A 10,472-nucleotide genomic window follows, 5' to 3' on the forward strand; every position below is an offset into this window, starting at 1 on the left:
TACAGAGTTTCTCTTCCTTGTCCAGGCCCCCTTTCTTTATACTAACCACCTACCTCCTCCCCTAGCATGGACTCATGTTCAAATTAGACCTGGCCCATCCCCATCCTCTAGGTGCAACCAGGTATGTTAATTGGCCTCACCAGCTCCAGTTAACTCTTTCAGAGACAAGATGGGGTATTTACCCCATCAGAGCTGTCTATGGTGAATTGTAGGAATGTCTGAAACAACAAATGCCCAGTCAAAAATGCTGTTTAACAGAACTGTGTTTCAAGCGGGGCCATGGGTGAGTTATTGATATGGCTGACAAAGCTGTTCAACTCCTTGAAAAATCAGAACATGGCAATGACATTACATGTGGGTACTATCTTAGAATAACTTCTGACATGGCCCAAGCCCAAGAGATGTAAAACAGCCCATTCAGTAGGTTAGTTAGAGCTGATCTTGATATAAGCCTCAATAAAAGAGGATGAAAGAAAGAAGTCAGGAGAGCAGCTTCTGCATTAGGCCAAAGAGTTCTTGGAGAGTAATAAAGAGCTCGGAAGGTACCATCAAATTCAGAATCTGACTGTCCTTAAATTTGTGACCATGCTGACTTGCATTGCCAAACATCATGATACAACTATCACAACCCAGCTTCAAGACATGATAATGTTGTGACCCTGCAACTCCATTGGCAAAACGGCTCCACAGCTGTTAAAGGCTGAGTATCCTTAAGTTAAAGCACTCTTCTAGGTAATTTTACTGACTCAAATTCTACATACTAATGGAATAATCATATGCACAGGAAAACTTAATTCCCTCCAATAGCAAATACTAAATTCTCTCCCCACTCTTATTTCTGTCTCACTGTCTCTTAGTCTCATCCCAACCAGTTTTTATTTACGGTCAGATTTCCCTATTTCCACTAAGAAGTCCCCCTTGCAGGTTACAGGGAAGGGGACATTTACTCCCCCTCCCCCCAGGAAATCTCAGGGATAAGCACCCACATTTGAGTTTTCCACAGAGAGCAGCCCTTGAAGAAAAGATTGTGATGACAGGCAGTGCTGCTTGCAGAAATATTACCAGTGGCCTAGCGTTCCAAAGTCCCTCAAAGATGAGAGTTCTTGTGCTCAGCCATTGTCCATGTTCATTTAAAAGACGGGGAAGTGAATTTTGCTGAATTAAAAACAAATCTTTTTAAGTCAATTTTTTTCCTCAGAAGATAGCAACAAACTTGGGTTGGGAGAGGAGTGGGAAGTGAGTCAAGTGGGAAACCTCCAGCTTTTCTTTTGCACTGTAGGCAGTTCTGGGAAATCCTGCCACATGCTGCAGAATGCACAATTCGTTAAGGGTGTTCAAACCAGCAGCAGCAGCAACCAACCTTCCTTGAAGATCCTGGTGGACAAAACAACAGACTGATGGGCACATTCAAAGATGGATTTAATTAATGAGTGCATGTGCAGTTAAAACAAGTTACAGTGTCCCAGCTACAAACTGAACCAAAGAAGGGAGCAGAAAGAAACAGGAAGTTCAGATGAACAGAAAGTGACAGAGAGATAAATGTGAGGAAGTGAGGATAGTTACAAAGAGAGATGGCTAGGGTCAAAGCAAGTGGGGACATGTAAATTTGTGAAACTAATTTCTTTCTACTTGTGTAAATGCAGTTTCTTAAACGTCCTAGACTAATCTCATGCATTCAGTTTTAAGCTTTCTGCCAGCAGGTGGAGACAAATTACCAGCAAGTCACTTCCTCACCCTATCAGCAAAAGTCTTCCCTAAATAGCATATCTTTGTGAGAAAGGAAAGGGATTCAGAAAGGGACTGACTAACCCAGTTCAGATGTGGACTCCCTCTAGTCCCATTGTTGAGTCACACGGACAATTTTTTAAATCAGGAATATCTAAAATTATATAGACCTTAATCCAGAGCTACTAGTCATAGACAGTTTCTCAGAAAAGCAGGCCATTTTATCTAAATCCCCCCCAAAATGGATTTATTCTTATTATTTATGTGTATTATCATAGCACCTAGGAGACCTAGTCATGGACCAGGACCTCATGATACCCAATTTTATACATCCAACTTTGCATAGTTCTTACCCTTTCAGTTTACATATCTGTCTGACCTAGGGGTTCTGTACTGTAATATCTGAGCATCGCCCAGATCAGGAGAATGGCATAGCAAAGTCCTTACAGCTATACACTGGGGATAATAATACTGACCAACCTTGGAAGTAGTTAATGCTTTAACAGGTTTCAGAGTAACAGCCGTGTTAATCTGTATTCGCAAAAAGAAAAGGAGTACTTGTGGCACCTTAGAGACTAACCAATTTATTTGAGCATAAGCTTTCGTGAGCTACAGCTCACTTCATCGGATAGCTCACGAAAGCTTATGCTCAAATAAATTGGTTAGTCTCTAAGGTGCCACAAGCACTCCTTTTCTTAATGCTTTAAGTACTTAAGTACTACAGCTTACCAGAATGCTCAAAAAATTTTCTAGTTTCTAGGGAAATGGAGGTTACTTACCTGTAACTGGAGGTTCTTCAAGATGTGTGGTCCCTATCTGTGTTCCACATGTGGGTACACATGTACACTATGTGCCTGAGTCTGGAGATTTTTAGTAAGCAGTGTCCATTTGTCTGCACATCCGCAGTTGTTCTCATGCTCTGAACCAAAGGTATAAGGGGCGGCTCAGACCAGCACCTCTCCAGTTCCTTCTTCTGCCACAAATCCAGTTATGAGCAGCAGCAGAGGGGACAGAGGGCAGGTTGTAGGCTACAGCTAGAGACCACACATCTCAGAGAACCTCCAGTTACAGGTAAGTAACCTCCATTTCTTCTTTGAATGATGGTCCTTATGTGAATTCCATACATGGGAGATTAGCAAGCAGTAGTCAAACAAGAGGTTGGTGGATGGATGCAGAAATGATGGCTGTCTGTAATACTGCTATTCCACAAGTGTATCAGTAGTAGAAGACTGGACCAAAGTGTAATATCTTGTGAAGGTGTATAAGGAGCTCCAGGCAGCTGCCCGACATACTTCCAGTAGAGGTATGTCTCACAGAGATGCAGCAGAGGTTGCTTGTGCTTTGGTGGAATGGGCCTTCATCCCCGTTGTGGGAAGGATGTGAGCTATTTGGTAACAAAGGATAATGCAGCCAAAGATTCATTTAGAAAGTCTCTGCTCAGATACAGCTTGATCTCTGTTATGGTAGCAAAAAGTCCAGGTGCCTTGCTAACTGCTTTTGTTCTTTGCAGATAAAAGTCCAGAGCTTTTCAGACTTCTCTCCTCATCAGAGACATGTGGTTTTGGAAAAATATTGGTAAGTAAATGGTTTGACTCAGGTTAAACTCTGAAATTAGTTTTGGGGTGAATTCTGAGGGGGAATTCAGTTGTTGTGGGATGAATGAAGATAGTGAGATTGTTGATAGGGAGATGAAAAGCGCTGATTGCTGCTAAGTGAATCCATAGGGAACTAACAGAGACTAGATGTTTTAAGGGTAACTGGATATTCTAGAATAGCAGGGATCCCACTCAACTTTGGTGGTGTCATGCCCAAGAGGAGAAACACTTCTACTTGGCTGAATAGCATATCTTCATAAAATCCTTCCTACTTTGGTTGAGAATAGATTGAACCACCCTGGAACATAAATGCTCTACTCCTGATGCGCATCAAAACACCAGGCTTTGAGTTGCAGTGGTCCCAGGTTGGGGTGCCTGAAGGTGCCATTGTGGAACTCTTTCTATAGCTTTATGATGGAGAAGGGAATCCACTTTTTGATGCAGAATTTCCCTCTGAGATTGTTCGCTGAAAAGGAAGAGGGAAGGAGGTTTGTGAGTAGGGATTGACAGAAGCTTGATCAGATAGATATAAGGAATAATTTTCAGTACCCATTTGTCTGTTGTTAAAGCCCTCCAGTGGTGGCAAAGCAACCTTCAAAAAACTGAAGGGCAGGATGATGTGGTATCAGTAAACAGTCGCGGGTCTCACTGATCCCTTCAAAATAAATTATTTGCCTGTGGGTTAGAGTGAGGTGTGGCAGGCGGTGTTTCAGGAGGTGGGTACTTAGGCCTTTGTACCCTCTGTCGTTTGCATGGTGGTTCCTAGGAGCATTGGTGGTAAAATGGTTGAGGAGGAGGTCTTGCTCTGTACCGTTGCTTGTCATGCTTCCTTTAGGGGCAGGGTTATGGATACCCAGAGAACAAAGTTTGTCCTTGAGAGAGTGGAGAGATTCATCCATCTTTTCTTTGAACAAGTTAACTGTATCAAGGGCAGATCTTGAATAGAACTTTACACCTATCTAGGGAAACCAGAGCATTGTAACCAGGCATCTCTCTTCATGACAATTGCCAGTTATCCCTTTGGATACGGTGTCCAGAGAATTTACTGCAGTCTGGGGAGAGGTTTTGGCCATTAATTTGCCTTAATTAAGGGATGCAACTGAGCTCTTGTCTTTCTGAGGGAGCTTGCTTAAAATCCAACAACTTCACATAATTAGTGAAATCCTATTTAGCTAGAAGGGTCTGATTATTTGAAACTCTAAATTGGAGACAGGTGGAGAAGACCTTCTTCCATAGGAGGTTGAGCTGTTTGGCACCCTTGTCTGAGGGTGTAGTTTTGGGGTACTGAAGACTGGAGTACTTTCAGTGCCTGCTTGATCCACCAGAGAGTTGGGTGGTGGGTGAGAGAATAGAAACTCTGCTCCTTTAGATTGAACAAACTAGCACTTCTCGACTCTCTTTGTGATGGGAGCACAAGAAGCAAGAGTGTGCCAGGCTGTGTAGCTGAATTCATGACAGGCTCATTGATCAAGAGGGCCACTCACGTGGGACCCAAGGGTTGGAAGATGTTCAGCAAACTATCTTAATGCTCCTGATCCTCTTCAAGTTGTATCTGGATGGTCATCAGGCAGAGATAGTGAAGATGGGGTAACCACCTCTGGGATAAATGATTACATTGCTCCCAAAAGTGTTGGAACCATCAGTTCCTGTTCACCTTCAAGAAGGATGTTAAAAAAATTGGAGATGGCTCAGAGAAGACTCATGAGAATGATTAAAAGATGAGTATGCATGGCCTAACTGTGGTAGACTCAAGGCACTCAAACTATTTAGTTTATCAAAAAGAAGCTTAAGGGGTGACTTGAACACAGATTATAAGTACCTCAACGGGGAACCGAAATTTGATAATACAGGGATTTTCAATATAACAGGCAAAGATATAACAAGATCCAGAAGTTGAAGTTGGACAACTTGAGACTAAAAATAAGGTGCAAAATTTTAACAGTGAAGATAATCAATCATTAGAACAATCTACCAAGAGCTGTGGTGGATTCTCCATCACTAGAAATTTTAAAATCAAGATTGGATGTTTTCATAGAATCATAGAATATCAGGGTTGGAAGGGACCTCAGGAGGTCATCTAGTCCAACCCCCTGCTCAAAGCAGGACCAATCCCCAATTAAATCATCCCAGCCAGGGATTTATATTTTGTCAAGCCTGACCTTAAAAACTTCTAAGGAAGGAGATTCCACCACCTTCCTAGGTAACGCATTCCAGTGTTTCACCACCCTCCTAGTGAAAAACTTTTTCCTAATATCCAACCTAAACCTCCCCCACTGCAACTTGAGACCATTACTCCTTGTCCTGTCCTCTTCTACCACTGAGAATAGTCTAGAACCATCCTCTCTGGAACCACCTCTCAGGTAGTTGAAAGCAGCTATCAAATTCCCGCTCATTCTTCTCTTCTGCAGACTAAACAATCCCAGTTCCCTCAGCCTCTCCTCATAACTCATGTGTTCCAGACCCCTAATCATTTTTGTTTCCCTTCGCTGGACTCTCTCCAATTTATCCACATCCTTCTTGTAGTGTGGGGCCCAAAACTGGACAGTACTCCAGATGAGGCCTCACCAATGTCGAATAGAGGGGAATGATCACGTCCCTCGATCTGCTCGCTATGCCCCTACTTATACATCCCAAAATGCCATTGGCCTTCTCGGCAACAAGGGCACACTGCTGACTCATATCCAGCTTCTCGTCCACTGTAACCCCTAGGTCCTTTTCTGCAGAACTGCTGCCTAGCCATTCGGTCCCTAGTCTGTAGCGGTGCATTGGGTTCTTCCGTCCTAAGTGCAGGACCCTGCACTTATCCTTATTGAACCTCATCAGATTTCTTTTGGCCCAATCACCCAATTTGTCTAGGTCCCTCTGTATCCTATCCCTGCCCTCCAGCGTATCTACCACTCCTCCTAGTTTAGTATCATCCGCAAATTTGCTGAGAGTGCAATCCACACCATCCTCCAGATCATTTATGAAGATATTGAACAAAACCGGCCCCAGGACCGACCCCTGGGGCACTCCACTTGACACCGGCTGCCAACTAGACATGGAGCCATTGATCACTACCCGTTGAGCCCAACAATCTAGCCAACTTTCTACCCACCTTATAGTGCATTCATCCAGCCCATACTTCTTTAACTTGCTGACAAGAATACTGTGGGAGACCGTGTCAAAAGCTTTGCTAAAGTCAAGAAACAATACATCCACTGCTTTCCCTTCATCCACAGAACCAGTAATCTCATCATAGAAGGTGATTAGATTAGTCAGGCATGACCTTCCCTTGGTGAATCCATACTGACTGTTCCTGATCACTTTCCTCTCATGTAAGTGCTTCAGGATTGATTCTTTGAGGACCTGCTCCATGATTTTTCCGGGGACTGAGGTGAGGCTGACTGGCCTGTAGTTCCCAGGATCCTCCTTCTTCCCTTTTTTAAAGATTGGCACTACATTAGCCTTTTTCCAGTCATCTGGGACTTCCCCCGTTCGCCACGAGTTTTCAAAGATAATGGCCAATGGCTCTGCAATCACAGCCGCCAATTCCTTTAGCACTCTCGGATGCAACTCGTCCGGCCCCATGGACTTGTGCACGTCCAGCTTTTCTAAATAGTCCCTAACCACCTCTTTCTCCACAGAGAGCTGGCCATCTACTTCCCATGCTGTGATGCCCAGCGCAGCAGTCTGGGAGCTGACCTTGTTAGTGAAGACAGAGGCAAAGAAAGCATTGAGTACATTAGCTTTTTCCACATCCTCTGTCACTAGGTTGCCTCCCTCATTCAGTAAGGGGCCCACACTTTCCTTGACTTTCTTCTTGTTGCCAACATACCTGAAGAAACCCTTCTTGTTACTCTTGACATCTCTTGCTAGCTGCAGCTCCAGGTGCGATTTGGCCCTCCTGATTTCATTCCTACATGCCCAAGCAATATTTTTATACTCTTCCCTGGTCATATGTCCAACCTTCCACTTCTTGTAAGCTTCTTTTTTATGTTTAAGATCCGCTAGGATTTCACCGTTAAGCCAAGCTGGTCGCCTGCCGTATTTACTATTCTTTCGACTCATCGGGATGGTTTGTCCCTGTAACCTCAACAGGGATTCCTTGAAATACAGCCAGCTCTCCTGGACTCCTTTCCCCTTCATGTTAGTCCCCCAGGGGATCCTACCCATCCATTCCCTGAGGGAGTCGAAGTCTGCTTTCCTGAAGTCCAGGGTCCGTATCCTGCTGCTTACCTTTCTTCCCTGCGTCAGGATCCTGAACTCAGCCAACTCATGGTCACTGCCTCCCAGATTCCCATCCACTTTTGCTTTCCCCACTAATTCTTCCCGGTTTGTGAGCAGCAGGTCAATAAAAGCTCCCCCCCAGTTGGCTCGTCTAGCGCTTGCACCAGGAAATTGTCCCCTACGCTTTCCAAAAACTTCCTGGATTGTCTATGCACCACTGTATTGCTCTCCCAGCAGATATCAGGAAAATTAAAGTCACCCATGAGAACCAGGGCATGCGATCTAGTAGCTTCTGCGAGTTGCCGGAAGAAAGCCTCATCCACCTCATCCCCCTGGTCTGGTGGTCTATAGCAGACTCCCACCACTACATCACTCTTGTTGCTCACACTTCTAAACTTAATCCAGAGACACTCAGGTTTTTCTGCAGTTTCGTACAGGAGCTCTGAGCAGTCATACTGCTCCCTTACATACAGTGCTACTCCCCCACCTTTTCTGCCCTGCCTGTGCTTCCTGAACAGATTATAACCATCCATGACAGTACTCCAGTCATGTGAGTTATCCCACCAAGTCTCTGTTATTCCAATCACGTCATAATTCCTTGACATCACCAGGAACTCCAGTTCTCCCTGCTTGTTTCCAAGGCTTTGTGCATTCGTATATAAGCACTTGAGATAACCTGCTGATCGCCCCTCATTCTCAGTATGAGGCAGGAGCCCTCCCCTCACAGACGTTCCTGCCTGTGCTTCCTCCTGGTATCCCGCTTTCCCACTTACCTCAGGGCTTTGGTCTCCTTCCCCCGGTGAACCTAGTTTAAAGCCCTCCTCACTAGGTTAGCCAGCCTGCTCGCAAAGATGCTCTTCCCTCTCTTCGTAAGGTGGAGCCCGTCTCTGCCCAGCACTCCTCCTTCATGGAACACCATCCCATGGTCAAAGAATCCAAAGCCTTCTCTCCGACACCACCTGTGTAGCCATTCGTTGACTTCCACGATTCAACGGTCCCTACCCAGGCCTTTTCCTTCCATGGGGAGGGTGGACAAGAACACCACTTGCGCCTCAAACTCCTTTATCCTTCTTCCCAGAGCCACGTAGTCCGCAGTGATCCGCTCAAGGTCATTCTTGGCAGTATCATTGGTGCCCACGTGGAGAAGCAGGAAGGGGTAGCGATCCGAGGGCTTGATGAGTCTCGGCAGTTTCTCCGTCACATCGTGAATCTTAGCCCCTGGCAAGCAGCAGACTTCTCGGTTTTCCCGGTCAGGGCGGCAGATAGATGACTCAGTCCCCTGGAGGAGAGAGTCCCCGACCACCACCACCCGCCTCCTTCTCTTGGGAGTGGTGGTCGTGGAACCCCCAATCTCAGGACAGTGCATCTCATGCCTTCCAACCAGTGGAGTCTCCTTCTGCTTTCTCCCCTCAGAGTATCATCTGGTCCATCTTGTTTTTCTACAAGCTATTCTTTAATTTAAGCCCAACTATTGAATTTAAAGCAGGAATTAATACAGGGAAGTCCTATAGCCTGTATTATGAAGGAGATCAGACTAGAGGATCACAATGGGCCCTTCTGGCCTTCAAATCTATTAATCAATGACTAAAAATTTCCTGCAAACATTTGTGTTTGCCAGGCAGATGTGAACAGATACCTAATGTGTCATTGTGACATACACATGGCTATTTAGATGCCTCTGTGTGTGTGTGTGTATAAACAGATTTTCATACACACATCAGGTGATTTCACAAAATTTAGTTCTGTATGTGCATGTATGCACTTGTGCATGTTTAACTTTGCTCTGTGTTTTCAGTTCCCTGATGTGTTCTTTCTGTTTCAGTGCTTCAATTATATGTCTTCTTTGAAAATAACAATCACGGAACACCTTACTTTAAATGGGCACCAGATGCCTCAGCTTCTGCATTACCCACAAATATGTGTGTGAGAAAAACCACAAAAAAATACATTTCCTGGTTGTGAAAAGCTAGGGTGCTACACACATAAATGTGCACATACACTCATAGATATTAAGGTCAGAAGGGACCATTGTGATCATCTAGTCTGACCTTCTGCACAACGCAGGCCACAGAATCTCACCCACCCACTCCTGCAATAAACCTCTCACCTATGTCTGAGCTATTAAAGTCCTCAAATCATGGTTTAAAGACTTCAAGGTGCAGAATATCCTCCAGCAAGTGACCTGTGCCCCATGCTGCAGAGGAAGGCGAAATGAATAGTATCCAAGAAGCAGCGGAATCTGTGGGATAATTAAATCAAAGCACTCACTTAATTAGGGTTGTCACGCATCTGGTTTTCGACTGGAACACATGGTCAAAAAAGGACCCTGGTGTTAAAAGTCCGGTAGGTGGTGCAGCAGGGGCCTGGGCCTAAGGCACGCTCCCTGCCTGCCCCGGCTCCGCACGGCTCCGGGAAGCAGCTGCCAGGTCCTTGTGGCCCGCACATTGCCCCTAGTGCCAATTCCGCAGCTCCCTTTGGCTGGGAACCGCGATCAATAGGAGTTGTGGAGGTGGCGCCTGCAGTGTGAGGGTGGCATGCGGAGCCTCCCTGGCTGCCTATGCGCCTAGGGGCCGCAGGGACCTTGCGGCTGCTTCCAGGGAGCCGCGGTAAGCACCGCTGAGACCCCAAGCTCACTCCAGCACCCTAACCCCTTGCCCCAGCCCAGAGTCCCCTCCTGCACCCAAACTCCCTCACGGAGCCTACCCTGCCCCAGCCCTAAGCTCCCTCCTGCAGCCCAAACCCTTCATCCCTGGTCCTACCCCAAAGCCCACACTCCCAGCTGGGGCCCTCTTGGCCCCTCGCACCTCAACCCCCTGCCCCAGCCTGGAGGCCCCTCCTTCACTCCAAATCCCTCATCCCTGGCCCCACCCCAGAGCCTGCACCCCTACCCCCAGCCTGGAGGCCCTCCTTCACCCCAAACCCTTCATCACCAGCCCCACCCCA

The sequence above is a fragment of the Natator depressus genome, chromosome 9, assembly GCF_965152275.1.
Source record: "Natator depressus isolate rNatDep1 chromosome 9, rNatDep2.hap1, whole genome shotgun sequence".
NCBI classification, from domain to species: domain Eukaryota; kingdom Metazoa; phylum Chordata; order Testudines; family Cheloniidae; genus Natator; species Natator depressus.